The sequence below is a fragment of the Mus musculus genome, chromosome 2, assembly GCF_000001635.26.
Source record: "Mus musculus strain C57BL/6J chromosome 2, GRCm38.p6 C57BL/6J".
NCBI classification, from domain to species: Eukaryota; Metazoa; Chordata; class Mammalia; order Rodentia; family Muridae; genus Mus; species Mus musculus.
In genome coordinates, this window is record NC_000068.7 from 58,601,611 (window position 1) to 58,627,625 (window position 26,015).

The following is a 26,015-nucleotide window of genomic DNA, read 5'->3' on the forward strand; positions in this document are numbered from 1 at the left end:
TGCAAGTGGCCCAGATAGCAGTACTTACACCATGGAAACTAGCAGGTGATTTAAATCAAGTCCTTTCCCCTCCCTGGAGAAATCGTTAGCAGTTTACTAGGGCATCACTTGATAAAATTTTAATGAATACAAAAATATTTTTAAAACTGTAATACACCATAGATTCCATATAAAGATAATTGTGGTTTGTCTGTTTCTGGCGCTAGGAATTAAACGGTGAACCTTGTCCGCTCTGGGTAACTGCTCTACCGCTGTTCTCTATACGTAGCTCTCTCTTTCTTCTTTTTATTTTTAAATGGGGGAGGGGTCTTAAATTCCCCAGGGCTGGCCTTAAACTCACTCTGTAGATAAGCTGTGAAACTTGTGACGCTCCTGCCTCAATCAGGAGGGTAGCTTGGAATGTTAGCCTGTGCCATGTAGCCTGGCTTGTATATAAGCCATACTGGGGCTTCCAGATGAATGGCCAGCATCCCTGGAAGTAGATGCCACATTTGCTTCCGCAGTTCTCCAGTGAGTTAATAGCGATATAGCAAAGACTCAACAGTATCTGCAAGAAAATGTTACCATGCCTAGTTCTATCATTCAGGGAAAGTCTCCAACTCGGTTTCAGCTCTGTGGGCTGCCCTGCAGGCAAGCACTGTTTTTTTGTTGTTGTTAGAGGCTGCAAACATGGCAGATGTAGAATAGGTGTCAATTCAAAGCCATAAAGAACTCATGTTCTAAGCTAGACATGGTGGCAAACACCTTTAATTCCAGCAGAGGCAGGTGGATTTCTTTGGGTTTGAAGCCAACCTGGTTGGTGTACAGAGCTAATTCCTAGACTGCCAGGGCTACACAGCAAAACTCTGTCTCAAAAACCAAACCAAAACGAAAAATAACCCATGTTCTAGAAAGTGGAACGCGCTAGGAATAGGCCCAGAGCTACCCATGTCAGAAGATGCTGGAAAGAGGGGCCTTTTGTTGTAACAGAAAGAGCAACCTGTCCTTCCGCAGGCCTTTCTGTCATGTTTTCATTTCTGGATGAAGTGGTAGAAAATACATGGTTTCATTCACTTAACCTTCCCTCTTCGGGCAACTTAACAAGACACCTACGGGCTGATCTCATTTTTTGATGCTACCCATTCCTACATCTTCACCGCCCAACACACCAGTTACTGCTTTCAGTATGCTGTCCAAGAGGCCACTTCCTGCCTCCTCTGTTATCACTTGCTGCACGCTGCCACATCCACTGTGAAATCTTCCATCCCTCCGTAGGAGCAGAGCATCTTCTCAGACAAGCCTTCACTTCCTTCACGTCCGGTATGCTCATTTCTCTGGCTCCAGTGTTGTGCTCCTTCAAGACAAGGATGGGTGTTATTGAACGTTTCATCAGAGCCCTGCAAAGAGGTTGGGATAGCCTTTAAGAGGCTGTTTAGTAGAGAAAGTGAGATGAGTTGGCAGGGCAGGGGGTGGAGGTCAGACGTAGACCATCCTTTTCTTACTTGGCATCCTCTTTTACTCTCTCCACTTTCAAACTACCTGCTAAACCTGGGCAGGTTTCAGTTACATGCAAAGGAGCAAGGACAGACAGACAGTAGGAAAACACACACACACACACACACACACACACACACACACACACACACACACAAGTGAATGCTGTTGTGCTTTACCCAGTGTTTGATGGGAAGTAACACATCTAACATTCAAAGACTTGAGATGCATAGGAAGCAGAGGGGAGGGGTGACCCAAGCTAAGCTCCTGGTGCATGTCCTTCCCCATCATCTATGATCCTCCTCTTCCTCTTCCTCCTCTTCTTTTGTGTGTTCGTGTTTGTGTGTGTGTGTGCGTGTGTCCTGCCTTGATCTTGGAGTTTCCTGAACTGTTGTCAGTAGCTGGCTATTTCCTGTGTGTGGAGCCCTGAATCCTGCTCTGAATACAAGTATAGTAGGTCCCACTAATTAATTAAATTGTACTTCATAGACTTGGAGTCAGGTCTCTTGAATACAAGATGCAAATTTATGCAACATATGCAAATCACTCATGTTCTCAAATTCCATGAACAAAATCTGGTAGCCTTGAGATAAAGAAGCCCCTGCCAAGCATCGTCTCTCCTAATTATTGCTTAATTTTCCCCCTTTAACATGGAACTAACACTTTCAGGCTTGGCAGAAACTGGAAAAAACACAGCAAAGCTGGTTACTACACAGGAAGTTCCTTAAGGCCAAAGACCCTGCAATCTATTTATTTTATGTTCCCCAGAAGCTCCTCAAGTGCTACGAGAACACATAGTCTTGCACGGGGTACTCCACCAGGCTCGGCTACAAAATAATCAAGTATTCAGATAAACAAAAGTAGAAAGCCTGAAAGCTTTTCAAGGCATGGCATTGAAGACCAGGATGCACTACCCATACCTATTTCATTATTGCTTGAAAATGATTTCGTGTTGAATAAAAAAAAATTCAAATCACTCTTCAGTCAGGCAAGCCATGTCTCAAATGTCTAATAGCTACACATGGCTAGCAATGTCTTTATTAGGTGTCGAGACAGACAAAGGTTTCCATGATAATGGCAGGCCTATTGGGCCCCACTGATCTGGTCTCTTGCTCCTCAAGGACTGAACTTTACACAAGATACGGTTTAAGAGCACTCAGGAAACACAGAATCATAACCCTAGTCTAGATCCTTTGAGTGCAGACCCAAACACAAGTTCTCCTGTATATCGGTGAGAGACATTGTCTACATCTAGAATAGAACCAATGGTTCTCAAATGTTAGCATCCATTGAGCCTTTCAGAAATGCATGTTTTGTTCTGTTTTGTTTTGTGGTAAAACAGGATCTCCTGTAGTCCAGCCAATGATGACCTTGAACTTTGATCCATATGACTCCATCTCCCACATACTGGCAAGGTCAAGTTGTCTAAGGGGGTGGGGAGAAACTTCAATTAAGAAAATGCCTCCATAAGATCTAGCTATAGGTAGGCTTGTAGAGAATTTTCTTAATTAGTGATTGATGGGCCCAACCCATTGTGGGTGGTACTGAGACCCTGAATTAACATAAAAAATAAAAAGAGTGGATCAGTAGTGGATCCCTTACCTAGCATGCACAAGGTCCAAGGTTCAATTCCTAGTATCACAAACAGAAAGCCACAACTATCTATATGAGTGGAATTTTGTTGTTGGTTGTAATGGGTGTTACTGTTGTTGTTTTATTGGCAGGGTCTCCCAATGTAGCCAAAGATAACCTTAAACTCATGACCCACCTGCTTCAACCTCCAAAGCGTCTGCATATTCCACCACACTCTCAGCTTAAAATCAGGCTCATTGAAATGCTAAAGTTGTATTTTATGATGGAGATGCCTGTTCAATTTCCCGAGTGTGTGCGATCCCTTTCTCTGTTTTGTTGTGGATGAGGTAGGATCTCACCATCTTGCTGAGGCTGGATTCAAGCTCCTGGGATTGGGCAGTCATCTGCTTCAGTCTTTCCAGTAGCTGAGACTGCAGGCCTGGACTGTCATACTCAGCCAGAATTACATTTGAAAGCCAGCCTAGCCTTTCAAAGGCAGGGTATTCTTGTTGAAGTTTTTAATGATGATAGCTTTGTCTATCCCCTGGTACAGCTCAATTAGATATAGACACAGGAACCCAACAGAGGAAAACCTGTCAGATCTGTTTTCAGTAAACCTAGGCTGAAGAGTACTATGGACCTTGACCACAATAAACTTTCCTATTGTCCCCGGCCTAACCGAACATGTGTGGTGTGCTTACAAATGGACAAACAAGACAACTGACTCTTCACCACTGGGCAAGGTTTGAGGGTATGAAATATTTTGTCTGTTGCTTCAAAAAGAGAGGCACTCCACTGAGAGAGATGAAAAGGAAATGTGGCCAGTGTCTCTTCCCTCCTAGTCACCTACAAAAGAGTGCCTCCTTTCTCTCAGAGTTGTCTCCTCAGCACCCATCCTTACTGTTTCCTTACCTTCAAACACAACCCAATAGGCCTCTACTCTTCCCACTGCCCAAATGCCTCAGAAAGCCAACCGAGTCCTCAACTCCAGGCAATCACAGTAATGACAATGGCCTTCTAAGTGACTGGTTGATCTACTTAGGCTTCAGACAATCCGTGCACTGCATTACTTGGCAAGTCTGAGCTAGCCTGATCAGCCTGCTGTCAACACCGTTGTACCAAGGTCAAAGGGAAGAAGATGGTTTTGCTGGGAATCTCAGGCTGTCCCATAAGCTCCAATCCTCTTTGCTCAGACTCCCAAGTGTTGGGACTACAATCATGTGCCGTGGAAAAAAAATTTTCTAATAAGGAAGATGGGTGTCTCCAGTGTTCATAGACGTTGCTTTCTAACCATAAAGAAACAATACTGAAGAAGAATCTTACCTAGACTCTAGGTTCTAGAGGGAATAAAAATGCAGAGAGTAGAGAGACAGCCTCCTGGCCCCAATTATATTAGGCTAATTGTATTTTCCTCACACTTCACATAAGATCCTAATTTTCCTGTTCTTTGTGTTAATTATGCATGTATTTTTCAAATTCAGATAAAATAACCTTTACCAATAAAACACTCAAATACTATTCCTACTGATTAGGACAAGTTGTTTATGTACCCCAAGATAACTGAACTCAGACCTCAGTCGCTGTGATGATTTGTATATGCTTGGCCCTAGGGAGTGGCACTAGTAGAAGGTATGGCACTGTTGGTGTAGGTACAGCCTTTTGGAGGAGGTGTATCAATGTGGGAGTGGGCTTTAACTCATCCTAGCTGCCTGGAAATCAGTATTCTGCTAACAGCCTTTAGGTGAAGATGTAGAACTCTCAGCTCTATCTGACCATGTCTGCCTGGATGCTGCCATGCTCCCACCTTGATGATAATGGAATGAACCACTTATCCTATAAACCAGCCCCAATTAAATGTTGTCCTTTATAAGACTTGCCTTGGTCATGATGTCTGTTCACAGCAATGAAAACCCTACTAAGATAGTCATCAATAAGATTGTTCTTCCTTTAAATTTTAATATATATTTTGAGACAGGGCATTGCTATGTAGCTCTTGCTTACCTTGAACTCACATCATTCTTTCTGCCTCAACCTCCTAAGTGCTGCCATTGCCAGAACGCTCCACCATGTCCAACCAATATTCTTTCTAAAGTCTGTGCCTTTAACTGGGCAGATTATACCAGCCATTGTCCATTATTAAGTACAGGACCTGGCAGAAAATGCATGCTAAACAAGAGTTAGGTGCATGCAGCCAGACAGTGCATTAATATGTTTTAGCAGATGATATAAAACAATGGTCTTCCACCAAGTTCTGGCAATTCAACCCTCTGGAATGCTTTTATATACATTGTTGCCAAAGCTGTTTTTCTCCACCCTATACTGGTGCAATTGCATACTATATAGAGTTTCTCTTTTTAATTTTTTTAACCTAAGTAAGGTGATATTTAATGTTCTCCCTTTGTATGTAAAAGATGTACCAGCCTTAGGTTGCACTGAGTTTAAATATTTTGTTTTGCTTGTTTTTTTCTTCTTCTTTGTGGTACTAATGATTGAACTCAGGTATAAGCAAGGCAAACACTCAGCCACTAAGCTATAGCCCAACCCTTGCCTGTATCTTTTTCAAGATAGGGTGTCATGTAGCCCTTGTGGGCCTCTAATTTTCTATGTAGCTGAGGATGACTTTGAACTCCTAATCTTCCTGCCTCCACAACTCAAGTGTTAAACGTAAAGGTATGTGTCCCTACACCCAGCTTAATTAGAATCTTAAGATTTTGCTATCAGCATTTACTGTGTCAATTGGCATTTTCATTTCAGTAGCAACTTCAAAGAATACACACACACACACAGACACATACAGAGACACACACACAGACACACACACAGACACACACACAGATACATACACACACACATATAAACGGGCACACACAGAGACATAGACACAAAGACACATATACACAGACACACACATACAGGCACATACACAGATGTATACACAAAGACACACATAAGCAGACACACATATACAGACATACATATACAGAAACACACACATACAGGCACACACACAAAGACACAGACACAGAAACAGACACACACACACACACACACACACACACACATAAACACACAGACAAACATGCACACACATACAAACATGCACGCGCGCGCGCACACACACACAGGCTTTCTTCCATCTTTTCTATGCTCCAAATGGCAACATTTGACTAAAGAGTAGCAAGAATAGAAGGCTCCAGGTTATGTTACTGCTAAAAGCAATCCTTGCATCTGCCCCTGTGCATTTCAAATCTGACCCAAAAACAACTTCTACCTTTCCAAAAATGTCAGGATCATAACTTCTGCCACTTCTAATACACACCTTCCACTTAAAACTATGCTTGGTGGTTACTGAATTTTGGAGAAGGAACTAAAACTACCCAAGCAAGTTCTCACAGCATTCTTCTCTGCCATTTTCTCTGTGTGACACACTCTTTCACCGGGCACCATCTGCCCCTGAGACTGCGGTTAGTGGTATCTCACTTGTGCCTGTGACTGGAGATTAAAGCCCAGTAATGTGAGGGTTAGAATATTAGCAAATATTAGGAGCCAGACTGCGGGCACAGAACAAGCTAAAGTGTCCCATCAGTCTTACCAAAACAAAGAGGGAGAATTTTTTTCTCCGTTCAGCTGACACCCGCGATTATTTATCCATTCCATCAGAAGTTAGACAGTGAAGAGCAATTTGTCACTGACACTTCCCAAAGCACCATCTTAATCAACACACTAAGTATGATTGTTCAACAGCTTCTGCTCCATCAAAATATGTTATTATTGAGACCGTCAGTGTATTCCAGATAAAACAGGTCTATGACAGTTCCCTCATATGCCAGTTTCATAGTCCAAGGAAAGAAAGAAAGGAAATGAGCCTGACTCATTTGGCTCAAAAGTATGAACAAATTCCTCATGTTATGAATTGCTTATTATGTTCTTCTTAAAAAGTTCTAAATTATCTGTTGATTAGAAAAATCTAGATGAGTACTGAAAAGAATTGACATCAGAGTTACAGATTTATAATTTCCATTATTCCCACTTTTTTCCTATCCTGTTTGTAAATCTGATTCTGTTCTATTTAAAAAAAAATAAAGAATGAAGTGTGTCTGTATGTGTGTGTGTACTTGTACCATAGCAAGTGTGTGAAGGTCAAGGGGCAACTTTGGGGGAGTTGGTTCTCCTCCATTTTGTTTCTGAAGCAATATCTCTATAGAAACAAATTATTTCTGCAAGGGTATTATGTATACATCATTCCAGCCCATTATCTTGTCTCTGCTTCCCATTGCCCTATAGGAGTACAAGGGCTATGATAACAGACCTAAGCAATCTGGCTTTTATGTTGGTTGAGGAGCACTAGGCCCCCTCCCCACTCCTTTGAAGCCACTCCTCTGAGCTCTATTTTTTTTTCTTTTAATGTCCTACTTTGCTGTCTTTTGCTGTGATAAACACCATTACCAAGGAGCAACTTGGAGAGGAAAGAATTTATTTGGCTCACAGGTTACAGTCTACTGCAAATGGAAGTCAAGGAAGGAAATTAAGCACAGACCATGGAGGAATGCTATTTACTAGATTACTCTCCGTGGCTTGTTAATTTTGTTTTTTGCTTTTTTAAAATATAACCCAGGACTACCTGCCCAGGGATGGTAGCACCCACAGTGGACTTGGCCTTCTTATATCAATCATTCATTAATAAATTGCCCCACAGTCATGCATATAGGACAATTGATAGAGACAATTTCTCAAATGAGGTTCACAGATGACTCTAGTTTGTATCAAATTGTTAAAAACTAACCAATCCAACAGCTCTCTTGTTAATTTCATACGCAAAAATATCACTATGAAATGATAGCCTTTCTTTTCTTGCTTATCCCTTATGCTAGTATCACAATATTGAATATACTATAACTTTAAAAGTTCTACAGTTTAAAATTTTCAACACATAAAAGTTCCAGATCTTTTTTTAAAAGTGCAAAGTCTCTTAACTGTGTGCTTCTGTACAATAAGAAAGTTGTATACTTTCTCAATCCAAGAAGGAAGAATCAGGGCACAGTTAAAAAAAAATCAAAGCAAAACCAATATCTATAGATGTAAAACAAATCCTGTAGCTCAATGTCTATTATCTGAGAGTCATGATCTTCTAGGTTCCAAGGATCTGGGCAGATCATTCCTCTTGCTCTGCCATCCACAGCACATACAACTTATCTGGTAGGCTCAGGCCAGCTCAGCTCTACAACACACTGTACTCCATGGTCAGTCCATGGTCCTGGCATCTCCAATATGCTGGGATTTCTACTACAACAGGGCTTGCACCTTCTCCAGTGGCTTTTGCTACTCTCCATGAGCCATTCAGTTGTATGGCTTTCATGCTCCCAAACCATTAGCACATAGTAGACTTCTTATACATTGTGAAGTCCATCTTATAATTTGATATACAGCCTTGTCCTTCTCTGTACCACAGCTTTTGTATAAATACTTCTCAGAAGATTTTGCCTCAGTGATGGTGGTCAAACTAACTAGAACGCTGGATTGCCTCCTGTGGTGGCAAAAATGAAATTTGATTTTCCTTCAGCCTCATGTCACATGACTCTTGAAGTCCTAATACTTGAACTCATAAAAACCATCAGGTGAATGCTTACTAAATCTGCCCAACGCTGCATAACTAAAACAAACCATGGCATTGAGAGCTTAAACTCTTTAACTCTCTGGGAAAGATTCAGAGACCTGTGGTAGAAAATAGTTTACTATTCCCCTGAGGCATTTGATCCCGACCCACTGGCACACACCTGAAATCAACAGCAAGTGGAGTTCACAGGCACTTTAAAAACTCTAAAATAGTGTCATGTCGTTTTCAGATATTTTAATTTGTGACAGTCTTGAGTCAAATGCTCATGATTTCCATGGGCTTGGTTAACATGATTTGTTGATCTGCACGTAGGCTGTGTGTGTGTGAATAAACAGTTTTTATTGTATATATTAATTGTGTGCTGGCTAATTTAATGTCACCTAGAGTCACTGAAGAGGAGGGGCCTTAATGGACAAAATGCCTCTATAAGATTGAGCTGTAGGCAGGCCTGTGGGGCATTTTGTAATTAAGGTGAAAGGGTCCAGCCCACTGTGAGTGGGGCCACTCTTGGGCTTCTGTGTTCTATAAGAAAGCAGTCTGAGTAGGTCATGATGAGCAAGCCAGTAAGCAGCACCTCTCCATGGCCTCTGCATCAGTTCCTGCCTCCAGGTTCCTGGCTTGTTTGAGACTTGCTGTGATTTCCTCCAATAATGAACAGAGATTTGGAAGTATAAACCAAATGAACCCTTTCTTACCCAAGTTGATTTTGGTCATGGAATTTATGCTGGTTGTTATGTTTAACCCGGGGAGTGGCACTATTCAGTGTAGCCTTCTTGGAATAGGTGTGTCACTGTGGTTGTGGGCTTTAATACCCTGGTCCTAGCTGCCTGAAGGTCAGTCTTTTCCTACCAGCCTCCAGATGAAGATATAGAACTCTCAGCTCCTTCTGTACCATGCCTGCCTAAACACTGCCATGCTCCTACCTTGATGATAATGGACTGAGCCTCTGAACTTATAAGCCAGCCCCAATTAAACATTGTTCTTATAAGAATTGCCTTGGTCATGGTGTCTGTTCACAGCAGTAAGACCCTAAGATAGTGTTTCATCCGTGTTTCAAAACAAACTGTTCCTTCCTTCTTTGCTTTGGCTGAGCCTGAAGCCATTTGAGATAGGCTGGTTTATCTTATGTGACAGAATGGGTCTGTTTACAAGCTTAGTCTGTGAGCCTAAGCAGAAGAGAGAAGAGGGCTTAATTGTCCCCGAGACAGAGAGTTAAGAGTTTGATGTGCCAACTATGTCTTTCTACAGAATGAGCAAGACCTCAGAGGTCATGGTCCTCTTTGGATACAGTGGACTCTATCTAGGCTCCTGTTGACTATGTGGTCAACAAAGAGAAGAGGAAAACTGTGGCCTTAAGACCAGTCCTTGGACAAAGATTGCTAAACTTCATTATTGGCTTTTCCCCCTCCTGTTCCATTCACTTCCTCCATGAGAATCTATGTGGAATGGTAGAACAGATCCAAATCACTAACGATGGCTAAAGTCATGCCTACTGACTATTTTGAGGTCTAACCCTTAAAGAGAACCTCAGGGGTACACCTCCAATCCCTTTTCAGACCCAGTGGAAGAAGAAAGGGATTTCCCAGATGGGGCAGAACCCTATGAGGAAACAGGTCAGATGCCCTGAGTGACTGGCTGAAGCAAAGCTGGCTATGAGATGACCTTCTGAGCAGCTGCCTCAAAGCAGCCTGTTTCGGAGAAAGGCAAACACTTCCGGTCCAAATATAATGCAAATTTCAGGTTTTGTTCGTTTGTTTGTTTGTTTGTTCATTCCACTCCCAAATGCTTCCAGGAGGATGGAGGAGCTATTCTGGGTAATAGCTGAGATTGAATCCCCCACCAGCTCAGTGGACCCTGAGGTACCTGAGGCACAGAACTGGTATCCGTCTGGAAAAGATGGAAGTTGAAGGCTTCTGGCTTCTCTTAGCCCACTCAACGCCAGAGCAGTTGTGGCTGTTACTCTTCTCTCCCAGGCCAGGTTGTACAAGGCTGGCAGCCCGGAAGCCACAGGTTAAGCCTTTCTCCTGTGCCTTTTGCCCCTTCAGTTATAAATCAAATTGCAGTCTTAACTTCAGGCTGTGTGCTAGTGCTGCCCTAGAGAACTCCTCACCGACGGGCACATTGGATGGCCAATGGCTCAGAAGCTTCTTCAGGCCTCTGTTCTAGAAGCAAGCAGCCTTGGCCAGCTTCTTCTTTGAGACCTCTATCCTACAGCCTCAGTACGTGGTTTGAATCTCTTCCCTCTTGACCTCCTGTCTGGTGGGAGGGTGCCAGTCGTCTAGGTCAGCCACCAGTGCTGTGGGGGGAAGGATTACCCACCTTTTACAGGGAGGAGAAGTTTTGGTACCATCATGGAGATGTAAGCTCTAATGTCTTCAAAGGACAGACCAGGCCTCTAGGTGACAAAGAAGACACTAAACATTTGATAGAAGCTGTAAATGACTCAAGAGAACTAGGCTACATTTTGTTTTTGTTTTGTTGACACAGGGTTTTGGTATGAGCCCAGGCTGCTCTCAAACTCTCCATACTCCTGCCTCAGCTGCCCACTACATGACTAACACATTTTCCAACATTACCCCTCCCTTTAGCTTCTCCACCCAGGAACAGGGACAAGGCCTGAAAACAGCTTCGGAGAGGAAAAACCAAGTGTGGATGCTAACAGGAGAGAGATTGACAAACTGGCCAATAGATTTAATACAGAGTGTCTGAAAGAAATGGAGAATTTATATGACTTAAATACACATTGCACCACCAATGGCTTGTGGGAGCCTACAGAGACATAACTCAGTAAATAACTCAGCTTTAAGGAAAAACTTATAGCCTGAGAAAATACAGGTTAATGTTACATATGTATATATGTATGGGTATATGATGTATATGTATGTGCTATATACCATAATGTTTAATATGCTGGCTCCACGGTTCAATCCTTAGACTTGTGCTTATGCATGTTGTGTGTGTTTGTGGATGTCCTGGATGAACAAGAATGCACACAAAGATTGCTTAATAAATAGGAAAGAGATTAAAAGTCCAAGTTAGATATCACTGAGTCTCTAAACTGGGTCTCTAGTTTAGATTCTACCACACCAGTCCTATCTTCTTCCACTTTATTTTTATTTATTTGGAAACTGAAGAAATGGCTCAGCAGATAAGAGCACTCGTTCCTCACTTAGGAGGTCTAAGCGAAAGGATAAAATATACACATATAAGGAAACAATTCTACAGCTATAATAATGATAATGGGCAATCCATTAGATTGAGCTTCCAGGAGGCCAAAGCAAAAAAGGAAATATAAAAAAAATTATATCTTGGCTAAAGACCACCTCCCATTACCAATTCTTCAACTTTTTTTTTTAATCTTAAGGCTTATAAGCATGGGTATTTATCTTCAAGAAGAGACTATTTAAGGAGTTTCGTTATGGTTTTCTTCAAGTATTTGATGGGATGCCAAGTGCAAAAAGGAAAAGATTGCTTTGGGTAATTCCAGATCGCAAAACTAGAATCAATGAGTGTAAGTTAAGAGGAACAGATTTGGGTTAAAAATAAAGAACTTTCTAACAATTAGAGTTGTCCATAAATGGAATGAGCTGTCTGGCAAAGAAGTGAGCCCCCTGTTACTGGAAGTGATCAAACAGAGGCTGGCCGGCCATCTGTCAGGGATAAGAAGGATTTGTGCAGAGCGAGAACATTATGCAACAGTGAGATACATGGCTCTTCATGACAGTTTTATTTATAATAGTCACAGAACAGATAGAGTCAACCTAAATGTCCAACCATGGGGGATTTGTTGTTTATGGCATTTGTGTTCATGGGCTTTTCTTACAGGTTTTACATAGAATAAAAACTTATTAAGCAATGACATAGGAGAAGCTGATGATCTACTGGTACCATGAAAATCAGGCTGTGGAGAAAGCACATATGGAGACTGGTGACATGGAAAGACACTGCTTAGGGAATGGTGCTCATCCACAGAGACCATCCTGGCATTCAGTGACAGTTCAGTTCTCCTTCACATTTTACATTGTTGTCTATGTCTTCTTCTTGAGGCTCCAAAGTCTTACTTCATCAAGAGAAATGAAGTTGAGAAAAGCAGGAACTCCCAGCCATGGTGGCTCAGGCCTTCAATCTCTGTTCTCAGTAGGCAGAGGCAGGCAGATCTCTGCGATTTTGAGTTTAACCTACTGTCTGCAGTGAGATCTCCCAGGCCTATCTCAAATTTCTGGGAACAAACAAAACCCTCCCCAAACAAACAAACCAGAAGAATTCCACGAAACCAGAAACAAATTTATAAAGTCCTTCATGATCAGTCCCAGAGGCCATTAAAACTTGATAGCTTGTGATTTTTATTTGAAACACGGGTTGACTGTAAATTATAAATATGCCCCAACAAAGGAAGGTTGCTTTCAATCATGTTTGCTTTCAATAGAATACGTTTCTGAGGTCATTTTCATCTGAAGCCTGTGCTGGAGTCGCTGGGCATCAAGTGCATGTTTGATATCCCTGAGACTTGTGCTTATGCATGCTGTGGGTGCCCTGCTCATACAAGAGTGCACACAAAAATCTGCTTAATAGATAGGAAAGAGATTAAAAGTCCGAGTCAGATATCATGGGTCTCTAGTTCAGATTCTGCCACACCAGCCCTACCTTCTTCCACTCTTTTATTTATTTGGAAACTCAAGAAATGGGTCAGCAGATAAGAGCACTTGGCTACTCTGTCAGAGGACCCACATGGAGGCTCACAGTTGTCTGTAACTCTAGGTCCAGGCCATCCAGCACCCTCTTCTGACCTCTGTGGGCATTGCACATACATGGTATACAGACATACGTGCAGGCAAAACACCCAAACCCATAAAAGTAATAAATAAATAAATAAATAAATAAATAGTTTAAGAATACGCGCACGCGCGCGCATGTGTGTGTGTGTGTGTGTGTGTGTGTGTGTGTGTGTGTGTGTGTGTGTGTGTGTTTGTGGTGTGTGCATGTGTCCTTGGGGGTGTGAAGAGAGCATGGAATCCTCTGGAACAAGATGTGGGTGCTAGGAACAGAACTCTGGTCTTAACTCTTAACCCTCTCCCTAGCCCCAGCTTCCTTTACTTTAATATGTACTAAGGCAGTTCTGGTGAGGCTTCAGTGTGTATCAGGCCTAGGGTAAGGACTTTTCTTGCGGTGGAACCTTCCAAACAGTCCTCTGATGTGAATCTTGTTCTAAAACGAAAGCACAGACACTCAGTCTCTTGCCAAGTTACACATAAGTGGGAGCAACCTCAGGACTTCTGGTCAACCTCAGTCTGTACCATGCTGCCTTTGATAGATGTGGGAGTGTCCGTTACTTAGCATATTCGGAAATGCCTGGCAGAAAAATGGGCAATTGGAAAATTCGTTTCCTCTTAAGCTTTTCCATTGCCATTTGGCCCCAGAAAGACTTATAACTGTAATCCTTACAACACTCTAGCAGCACGCTGGGGAAAGGTGGCTGTGGAGCAGGTGGTTTTAGGAGTTACCAATGACACCCATGTCAAAGTGGGGATTGTTAGAGACTGTCCTCTAGATGCCATTCTGGGGCAGATTCTTTGATATTTCATCAATGATTTACATGGGTAGAACAGAAAATAAGCTGTTAGAACTGACAGATGATAGCACACTGCTAGCAGATGACACCCATCGTCAGCTCGGAAGGCGAGCATCCAGGACAGGATTAGAATTCCAAATGGTCTGGCAAGATGGAGAAGAGGTGGAGGCAGAGAGAATGAACTTCATTAGCAACTAGCACAGAGTAATAGCTTCTAGCGAGGGCCAATAAGATGATCTCCCTGGTGTGGCAAGGGCCATGGCCGCCAGTGAATGATTCTGGCTTGAGAGCCCATGGTGGGATTAGCTCATAATTGGAAAGGAGACAGAAAGTCAAGTGGAAGTCTGAAAATGTTCTGACAGATAGGACTATGTTGGATACACTCAATTTCCCCCATTCTGAAGGCACAGAGAAAGCAGGAGTCTTTGTGGCAGCGAGATGTTAGGCAATGGGAGGGCGAGGGGCTGCTCTTCCTTGATCTGAGAGAGTACAATTTGGAAAGTTGAGGCAGGAAGACTGCCATGAGTTTAAGGCCAGCCTGGACCGACCACATAGTGACAAAATGAGTTCAAGCCAGTCTGAGTTACAGTGTGAGACTCTGTTTTAAAAAGAAAAAACAAACAGAAAGTAGATTGCCAATAATTTATTTAGGTATCATTTGTTGAGCCCTGTTTATGTGCTAGCAGACCAAAAGGACCAAAACAAGTTTCGTGCCCTGAGCTCAGAGACAATCCCTTGTACATGTATAAAGGCTGGGTCCCTGAGCTTGGTAGTGGTGACACACTCCTTTAATGTTAGCATGCAGGAACCAGAGGCAGTCATATCTGAGATTTAGGCCAACCTAGTCTACAAAGTAAGTTCCAGGACAGCCAGCATTACACACAGAAACCATCTCTAGAAAAACAAACAAATAAACAAGAAAGGTTAGATCACTGAAATTACATTTCTGCTAACTCCATGCACCTCGCTTTAATTTATTTTTCTTTCCTTCCCAGGGTCTCCCATTCTTTTCCATTTCATCTATGGAGTCTGTGGGTTTGTGTTTAGATCCCATTTGCAAGGTAGGACAAGTAGTTCCCCCCCCCCAAAAAATTTTTATTTATTTATTTATTTATTTATTTATATGTAAGTACACTATAGCTGTCTTCAGACACCCCAGAAGAGAGCATCAGATCTCATTGTGGATGGCTGTGAGCCACCGTGTGGTTACTGGGATTTGAACTCAGGACCTTCAGAAGACCAGTCAGTGCTCTTAACCACTGAGCCATCTCTTGCCAGCCCAGGACAAGTAGTTCTATGAAGTCCCTCCCACCCGAGGCCCTGGCAGAATACCCAGTAACTCTCCTCTTTTATTTCAAGGAATTTCTGGGAAATTATCTTTTACTCTCCATAAGATACTCTTATGGCTTCGTTTAAAAATGTTATTTTGAGAATTTTGTACAATACTTAAGTATTATAGTTACATAATTTCTTCCCTTACCATCTCTCCCTTACAAATCTTCCCATGTCCTCCCAACTCCTACTAAATTTATGACTTTTATTCTTCTTATCATCATCATTATATGCATATATATACATATATATGTATATGTATACATGTATATATGTGTGCGTACATATATATGTGTGTGTGTGTGTGTGTGTGTGTGTGTGTGTGTGTGTGTGTGTGTTTATCTGCTACTGTGGGTTTTGGGGACAGTAGTATCATCCTGAGTAGCATAACTTTAAATTGTTTTATAGATTATTACATAGAAATGTTTCTTTGATTTTCTTTTATCCCTCTTCCTTGGTTTAGCTTTTTTCAATATCCTGAACCGGGAAGGGAGGAGCATCCTAGGAAAGAAGAATGTAGCTGAAGAGATGGCTCAGCACATAAGAACACAGACCCAGGTTTGTTTCCCAGAACTCTTGGGAAGTTTGAAACTCCACTTCCAGGGTTCCAGTACCTCTACCGACACAAAGCACATTTGTAGTACACATCCATCCATGCAGGCCCTCACTCACACACACACACACACACACACACACACACACACACTCACTCACACACACACACACACACACAAAGTAAATAAACCTTAAAAAAAAAAGAAAGGAAGAAAAAGAAAGACAAAGAAAGGATGCAGCTGGAGATGTAGCTCAGTTGGTACTGGGTTTATGAGAATGCAGGAAGCGCTGGGTTCCATCTCCAGGACTGTATAAATCAGGCATGATAGCAAAAGCCTATAATCCCAGCACTCAGGAGGTGGAGAAAGGAAGATCAGAAGTTCATGGCCACGAGGTTATCCTTGAACTTGAATCTCAGCTGAGATTCATGAGACCCTGTCTAAAATAAGAGAAACTAAGGAGGGCAGGCAACAGAAATCTAAGAGCATGACTGTTGGGTTCAGAGAAGGGAGATGTTTAAAAAATGACAGGTTGTCTGGCTGTGGTTGACTGGGAAGAAAAAAAATAATGTTGTATATTATATTTTATATTATATATGTATAATTTTATTTTATGTATAGGAATACTCTGTGTGTATACCTGCATGCCAGAAAAAAAGCATCAGATCATATTTTAGATGGTCATGAGCCACCATGTGGTTGCTGGGAATTCAACTGGAAGAGCAGCCAGTGCTTTTAACCACTGAGCCATCTCTCCAGCCTCTGAAGAATTATACCTTGCAGAAACAAAACAAAGAGAAGATCCTTTGACTTTGGGCATGGGGAGTTGAAGTACTAACAATGGTTAAGATTGAACTAACCATCACTGCAAAGCTTTATGTTAATGAGCAGGGCTGGTCAAGGGGAAGCATGAAGAAACTCTGTGCAGGGGTGATAGCAGAAGTGAGGGAACTAGAAGAATAGAGTGTTCCCAGGAAGAACCTGCTGGAGAAGATGTGGTCTAAAGATGAAGCTGTACAGATCATCTGTCTTAGAGATGAGAGGCCATGCTGAGTACCAAAGGAGCGGTCGAGACCCTGGTGAAATGATAACTCCCTAAAGATAACTCATTCTTGACCCTTAACCTTTCATGAGGAACAGCTAATTACTGAGTTTTTATTTTGATTTGAGGAACCTATTGGTTCTCTGTGCACACTGGGTTCCTTTTTATTACAAATCTTGCTAATTAATGGTGTGAAATTGGTTATTTTTCCATTAAATCAGGCATTTCTTCCCCCTTTTTATTAAGAATTATTTACTTAATTTATGTATATGAGTAGCTGTCTTCAGGCGTGTCAGAAGAGGGCATCAGATCACATTACATATGTCTGTGAGCCACCATGTAGTTGTTGGGAATTGAACTCAGAACATCTGGAAGAGCAGTCAGTGCCCTTAACCACTGAGCCATCTCTCCAGTTTCTGAAATTCTTCCTTTTACCGGCGTAAAGATCTATCAAAACTAAACCAGCAAAAACTGAAAATTGTTTTTTTATTTTTTTAAAGGTTTAAATTTAAAAAAAAAAAGTGCTGGAGGTAGCATAATAGCATGTGGCCTGTCACTGAGTAATACCTCCAGGCCAGACCACAGAAGTTGTTGTTGTTGTTGTTGTTGTTGTTGTTGTTGTTGTTGTTGTTGTTGTGGAGGAGGAGGAGGAGGAGGACCTTACTCTGCAGCCGATGCTGACTTCATACAGCAATCCTCCTGTCTCAGCTCACACAAGTGCTAACATTATAGGCATGAGCCCACCATTGCTTGCCTCAACTCAGACTTTTGAAGTAGTGAATCATCTGGGTTTCCCGATGACCTTGCAATGTATTAATGAGTTCTGGAGCGAGAATAGGATATGTTTAAAGTGAATACAACTTGACAAAGCTAAAACTTTTGAAAACAAAAACAAAAACCTCTCTAGTCCAGAGATTCCTTATTACTTTTTACAGAAACTTGCCAAAATAAAATCATCTAACATATATGTTTATCATGAAAATATCTCAAAGGGCCAGAAAGATGCTTCAGTGGATGAAGACTCCGTGCCAAGTCTGATAACATGAGTTCAGTCTTTGGCACCCACAGGATAGGAGAGAACCAAGGTCAAGAAGTTGTCCTGTGATCCACACGCACTCCGAGGCATGCTTGTGTGCCTCTCCCACACAAACAAACAAAATATATTTAATTAAAAATAATTTTCAAACTCATGAATGTGGAGTAAATACAAAATCCCTACTAGGACATACCATTTGTAAACAAATCTCAATCGCCTTCTAGACTTTCAAAACACACACATGCACACATACATAGACACATATGCATGCACACACATATCTTTTCTGTGATTTGCCCAGCTTATACTATCGTATCTTCTACTTCCCACCAACTTAACAAGGGGCCGGAGACATGGCTCATTAGTTAAGAGCACATACTCTAGCTGATGAGTTCAGTCGCCAGCACCCAGTGTGTGACTCACAATTACCTGTCACCCCAGCTCCAGGGGAATCTGATGTCTCTGGCCTCCACAAGCACCTGGACTCCTGTATACATGCCCCACCTCCCCTATAAACACATAATTAAAAACAAAACAAATCTTAAAAACCCAAGCATCAACAATTAGCAACTATGGGCGGTGTTGGTAACAACATCACTTTATCATAGAGGAATCGCCAAGATGACTCATAGCTGCTTGTGCTGAAACTGTATCTGCACTGGGGTCCTTCACACCAAATGATGGGGTTTTGCCTTCCCTACTTTCACTGTATTTTAGACAAGGAGGTCCCCCCAGCCTCTCTGTTAAGGTGTTCTACAAAGTATGTCTGCTCAAACCTTGGATTAGATACAATCGAATACCATGATGCAGTTGCCAGGTGGTTTTCTTTAGTTGGGAGTAGGGTGGCCTTCTCAGCTTGATGTGTTAAATATCTAGATCACGTCATAAGTGATGACAGTGGAAACTCCAACGGAAACTTCAGAGCTGATATCTCTATGTAGTCCAGCTAACACTGCAGTGCTAGTGGACTGGAGGGTGAGGGGGAGCCCAGTGGTAGAGCATGTGCCTAGCAGGCATACATCTGTGTTCAGTTCTTATCACTATAAACAAGCAAAGCTAACATGGGAACCTCTACTACTGGATGATACACTAGTAAAAACCAGGAGGGGGCATATGTAAGCTCTATTATATTGAAAAGATTACTATTACATTTAGTGTCTGAGAGACTTTTTTTCCCCCACATGGTTGATTCCCTAGACATGGGCATTTATCTTACAAGTCTTTGGGTCACTGGTTTAGTAAAATCCGTATATGGAGACTCAATAAAATTAGCTTCTTTTCTGCCCTCATTTCTCCATCTTGGGTCATTTAAAGCCCCATGAACATGAGATGCCATACCTAAAACTCACTGTGAATTTCACATAGGGAGCTCTTAGTAATAACTAACATTGAATGAGGGCTTACCCTGCTCTTAGCGCTTTGAGAGGCGTTTCTCACTTAATGCTCACAGTGAAACTCAGGAAAGTCCTATAAATATCCCAGTTTTATAGATGAGCCAAGTTGAGATTTAGAAAGTTCAAGTGAATGTAGCTGTGGGTTAAACACTGCTGCCCTCAGACCTGGAAGGAGAGCTTAGCATCTCACGGTCAGATGCCCCCCCCCCCCCACTAAGCCCAGCACTCCCCAGCTGAGAGCTACATACCCTTACACCCTGTTTGCCTTTCCTTTCCCACTCACCCTTGGGTTTACCGGTGGGATTCTGACGTACTGTTAGCTCAGGGCATACCCCACACCTCACAAACTGATCCCTGAACTTCCTTTTGCACACTAGTAGAAGATCCAACATCAAACCAAATTAAATGGACTAAACGAGGAGAATAAAAAGCAGCCTTAGACAGGTTTAAAAAGTAAATCAACTGGATGTCTGAATGTAGAAGAATGCACATAGATCCATATCTACCACCCAAACAAAATTCATGTCCAAATGAATCAACGACCTCAACATAAAGCCACATACACTGAACCTGACAGAAGAGAAAGTGCAGAGTAGCCATAAAGGCACTAGCACAAGAGACAACGTCCTGAACAGCATACCAATAGTGCAGGTACTAAGATCAACAGTGAATAAACAGGGCCTCATGAAACTGAAAAACTTCTGTAAGACAAAGGACACTCTCATTCAGACAAGGCAGCAGTCTACAGAAGGGGAAAAGAGTTTTTACCAACTCCACATCCCATAGAGGGCTAATATGCAAGATTTCAAAAGAATTCAAGAAACTTGGTATCAAAAAAAAATACAAATAACCCAATTAAAAAGTGGGGTACAGATCTAAACAGAGAGTTCTCAATAGAGAAAACTCAAATGGCTAAGAAACCCTTAAAGAAGTGTTCAGCATCCTAAGCCATCAGGGAAATGCAAATCAAAACAACTCTGAGATACTGTCTTACACCTGTCAGAACGGCTAAAATCAATGACACACGTGACAGCTCATGCTGGCAAGGATGTGGAACAAGAGAACACTTCTCCACTGCTGGTAGGAATGAAAACTAGCACCGCCATTATGAAAATCAGTATGGAGGTTATTCTGAAAGATGAGACTTAATCTACCTCAATATCCAGCTATACCACACTTGGGCATATACATTCACAAAAGATGCTCTATCCTACCATGGGGACACTTGCTCAACCATATTCATTGCTGATCATAATCATAAAAGTCAGAAATTGGAAACAACCTAGATGGCCCTCAGCGAGAGAATGGATAAAAACGTGGTACATTTACACAAGAAAGTATTAAACTGCTCTTTAAAAAAATGACAGCACGAAATTTGGAGGCAAATGAATGGAACTAGGTAGAATCATTGTGAGAGAGGTAACCCAGACCCAGAAAGATAAATATGGTATGCATTTGCTTATATCTAAATATTAGGCATTAAATAAATGATAACCAAGCTACACTCTGTAGACCTAGAGAGGTTAAGCATAAAGGAAGGGATGGGGTGGGTGGAAGCATGGATCTCATTGGGAGGTAAGAATAGAATAGATTTTATGGGTGGATGGAAGGTGGGGGCAGAAATAATCAGGGGATCAGGTGGGAAGGGAGAGGGGAGATGGAATTGCTGGAGGGGATGAGGAGAGAGGCAGCTAGAATTAGAAAGCATTTGAGGGGTGGAATGGAAACCTACCAATATTACAGAAAGCAGTGAAAACTTCCTATAATGTACACTGGTGATCATAATGAAGTTTCCACATAACAAGGGAGACAGAACTCCTACTGGCATGTCTCATCACCAAATGAAGCTTCTAGTCCTGGGACTGGGCTTCATCCAGTGGTGGGTCAAAGTGATCCCATGAACATTGATAAACCAACCTGCCTCCATCTTGGGCTGTAAAGCTCTCTTATATAAAAACAAAGTAGATTTCATTCCTGTTTATAAATAAATCTGTTTTAAGTATTGGGCTATGCCCGTCCTGTAGCCTTAACAACAAATAGTTCTGTACTGCCTGTCCCAGAAAATGACAGCCAAGCCTTTGTTTCAAAATGTTTTTATGTCTACCTTGTTGTATCGACTTTGCAATCATGTTTTTGTTTCAGGGGATCATTATGACTAACCTGTTATGCTCAAGTTCTGTTTCAATAACCCTGCCCATTTGCTTACCAAGTCCCCCATTTGGAAACCTCCTACTCCTGAGCTACCACAGAAACCCTTATCTATAGCCAACACTGATCTCTTGAACCCCACCTTAGGCAGAGACATGAATATTAAAGCTTGCATTAGTTACTTTGACCAGAAGTTTGATTGGTGGTCTTTCTCCTCAAGTCTGTGAGATTAACTCATCCCCAAACAACCCAGGCTGATGCTAAGATAGTAAGTTGCTCTCCACAAAATGACAGCGAGACCCCATTGTTGAAGACAACAACCACACAACCCTTCGGATGTGAAGAGCTCAAACTCATGCCGACATAGAATTTTCACACCCATGTTCTAGTGTCCATGACACAAAAAAGTACTCTGTGTGGGCCACCAAAAGAGAAACGCAAACAACCAGCCCAACCATAAAACCTTTGACTTACAATCTGTTCGGCCTACAATATATGCCAGGGCAATGGTGGCATGAAGCTTGTGGGAGTGACCAACTGATGTCTGATTTGATTTAAGGCCCACTTCATGAAAAGACATCCATACCTGGCACTGTTTGGGTGACCAAGAACCGGAGTCTAGCTAGCTTAGAGACCTAGGATAAATTCAAATACTATTGATCTAAAAAAAAAAAAAAAGTAACGATTATATGACATCTAATGCTATTGTTTTTTTTTTTTTTAAGATTTATTTATTTATTATACGTAAGTACACTGTAGCTATCTTCAGACATACCAGAAGAGGGAGTCAGATCTCATTACGGATGGTTGTGAGCCACCATGTGGTTGCTGGGATTTGAACTCAGGACCTTTGGAAGAGCAGTCAGGTGCTCTTACCTGCTGAGCCATCTCACCAGCCCGCTATTGTTATACTCATAAATCAGTGCCTTGTTCTGCCATTGTCAGAGAGGCGTCTTCCTGCAGCGATAAGAACAAATACAGAGACTCACAGCAAGGCATTCTGTACTGAAAGATCTTGAAACAGGAGGCAGAAGTTAGGGAGACAGAAGATACCGGGAGAACAGGTCTGCGACCAGTCCTATGCATATGGATACAATTTCAGTTTAGTACTTTTATGGGACTCCTGAAGGTGGATAAACAAGTCAGTCTCTGGTTCTTATGCCTTCTCTTGGGGCTCTTTGAGTCTCCTGTTGAGCTTGCTTTGCTTAACTTTGATGTGATGGCTTTGTTTTTTTTTTTATCTCCTAGAAACCTTTTCTTTTCTAATGAGACACAGAGAGAAGATCCAAATGGGAGAAGAGGTGAGGGGCAACTGGGAGAAACAGAGGATGGGGAAACTGTATTGATTGTATTGTATGAGAAAAAAAATCTATGTTTAATAAAAGGGGGGAAATGGAAGGGTGTAAATCAAGGGGAAAACCCCCAAGAAAAATAAAACAGAAACCTTTAAGCTTGTCTTAAAATACTGATGTAAGCAGCCACTTACAGTTCCTTCCTTCCTTCCTTCCTTCCTTCCTTCCTTCCTTCCTTCCTTCCTTCCTTCCTTCCTTCCTTCCTTCCTAATGAAAGGAAATAAAACTTGAGACCTGTGATTCATGTAATGTATGTCAAATAGCCCAAAGAGTTGTTTGTGAGCTTTGAAACCTGGGGCTGAGAACATAGCAGAACAGACCAGGACATGCCAGGGCAGGCCCATCGCCTCCCTATCTCCCACCCCTCTGACCTAAGTTAAATGTTAACAGGCTGCTGATGTTTAAATGGACCAATCATGTGAAACCTCGCCAATTCCTCCCCCAGCCCCACTCCTTTTGTATAAAAACCCCTAGCTTCCAAGCCTCGTGGTCGATTCCACTGTCTCCTGTGTGAGATACGTTTCGACCCGGAGCTCCACCATTAAAATACCTCATGTTGTTACATTAAGGTGTTGTGTTCTATTCATGATTCTTGGGTGCACGACGAATCGGGAGTTGAGTGGGGGTTTCCCCACTAGGTTCTTTCACTTCCTTCCTTTTCTTTTCTTTTTCAACGGTTTTGCTTTTTTCCCCAGGCTGACCTTGAACTCGTAACAGATCATTCGCCTCCAGATGGAGTAGCTGGCATTACACTTGCATTCTCCAGTACCCATGCGGAACTCTTTTTTAAATTTCCAAGTAATAATAAACATTCCAGAAGGATGGCAGAAGCATCTGCAAGAAGTGCAGAACAGCAAAAGTAGTGTTAGACTCCGGGGAGCCTAAGCTTACCGGGGACCCCCTGAGTGAACCATGTGGAGCCGGGATCAAGCAAGAGGAATTTATTGTTCCAGCGCACTGGGGTCATCCCAGACAGGAAGGAGTGGCAGCTACTCCCCCCACCCCCTACCCCAACCCCTGTGTCAGTTAAGCGAGTTTTTATATGGTTATACGGTTTCCAGAGGCAGAAAAGAGCATCAGCAACTAGGCACAATATGATTGGTGGAACAGTGCACCATTTAAACTGATTGATCTTTAGAGAATGAGGTGACAAGGACTTCCCTGGTTTGAAGTTGGGCAACAGTCTGTCCTCCAGAATGTGTCCCCACCCTCAGGTTGGTTCCCACCTATGGGCTGAGAAATGTTAATTAGCCTTTCCCTTCTGGAGGAGTGTTTCATGACCTTCCCAAAGTCCCTGAGCTGACCTTTTCAGTAGCCACTAAAGGGAACTAACCCAGAGCTGCTCTGTTAACTCCTAGGACAGATGTGCACATCTGTCTCTCTCTCTTTCTCTCTTTCTGTGTGTGTGTGTTAAATACCCCATTTTATAAATTATCCTCTAGGATTCACCAGTCTTCCCCATGTAGCCAATGCCAAAATCCCAGAGTCCATGTCCAGGTTTAGGACCATGACATTTGCTATATCCAACTCTGTTTCACTTGGGGGTTCCCCCCCAAATTTGGCTAATCTGGGGGAGACGCTTGTCAGGCAGTGCTGACTTACTGGCTCTGGCTTTCTATCCGTTGAAAAGTGACCCCTTAGCCTGTAAGAGATGGGTTGCAAAAAGGAAAGGAGAATGGATGGCTTCCAAGACTGCCGCAACTCTCTGATTAAGCTGACCGGAGGAGCAAAGCCCTTTTTAGCATTTGAAAGGGAAGGCAATTGTATCAAGTAGCCTCACTCCACCGCCTCCAGACTTTTCTTGCCCAGAAAACAAAGAGCGGCAAAGTAAAAAACACTTCATATTCTTATTCACTAAGGGCTAACAAAAACCTCCCAGGAAAAAAGTAAAAAGAGTCCTTCCAGGGGACAGTTTGGGAGTATATTGTTCGAAAGGGCACTGGCTTGGGGACAGAATGTTTACTGTCACCCAGGGAGGGTGGGCATGTACAAAGGTTACAGCTGTCAGAACTGGGCAATTCTGTCCCGATTCACTTGCTGGTGGCCACATTATACTTGGTATTCAGCTCTGCAATGTTTTTAGATTCTTGGTTTCAGTTGAACTTGAACTCTGAGCCAGGATAACATTCATAGTCATTAAATCAGCGGGTACTGACTGAACGCTACTGTGTATCCGTCACTGTGTTAGGTGCGGGAGGAGGTAACAGCCCAGCCCAGATGTAGCATCTGAACCCTTTGAATCAATAGATAAGACTGATATTGAATAAGGAGATATATGTTATTATTGAAAGACAGCTGTGAGAAACATTAGGAGGTGCACAGTGTTCTCTATTTGAAAAAGCTTACTGAGAGAGTGTCTGATCTCATTCCCTAATTCTTCACAGGAAGAAGAAAGAAACACGCAGAAAGGCCCTGGGGAAAACGTAGCCTGGCTTAGGAATTAGAAGGTGCCTACCAAGGCTAGGGAGGACAGAATGGGTTTGAGCCCGGCAGCTGGAGAAGGTATGAATTGCCTTCTGTAAACCTTTGCTTCTGGGGCCTTTAATGGGAAAAGTCATTTTAGAGGTTTATAACCTAAAGAATTTCAGGGCCAGAGAGATAGAGAATGACTCAAGGGGTAAATGTTCTGCCTCCAATCCTGCGGACTGGAATTAAATCCCCAAACCCCTCATGATAGGAGAGAGTCAACTGGCATACCTTGTGCTCACGCGTTCTCTCTCTCTCTCCATCTCTCTGTCTCCCTCCTCTCTCCATCTCTCTCCCCGTCTCTCAGTCTTTCTCTGTCTCTCTCTGACTCTCCGTCTCTGTCTCTGTCTCTGTCTCTGTCTCTGTCTCTCTCTCTCTCTCTCTCTCTCTCTCTCTCTCTCTCACACACACACACACACACACACACACACACACACACAGTTATTTAGAGGAAAAGTGTTTA

General features: G+C 42.4%; 1 protein-coding gene across 6 annotated transcripts in view; it reads left to right on the forward strand.

Moving 5' to 3' along the window:
• Window positions 1-26,015, forward strand: part of Upp2 (uridine phosphorylase 2) — a 229,530-nt gene that overhangs the window by 35,294 nt on the left and 168,221 nt on the right. Inside the window, exons 2-4 of one of the 6 annotated variants that reach the window (XR_003953739.1) lie at window positions 15,224-15,289; window positions 16,024-16,118; window positions 22,983-23,884. The exons of the other annotated variants lie outside the window; for them this stretch is intronic. The gene's annotated coding sequence lies outside the window, so the exon portion shown is untranslated. Of the gene's footprint in view, window positions 1-15,223; window positions 15,290-16,023; window positions 16,119-22,982; window positions 23,885-26,015 lie in introns of those variants that run through there. 6 annotated transcript variants of the gene reach the window in all.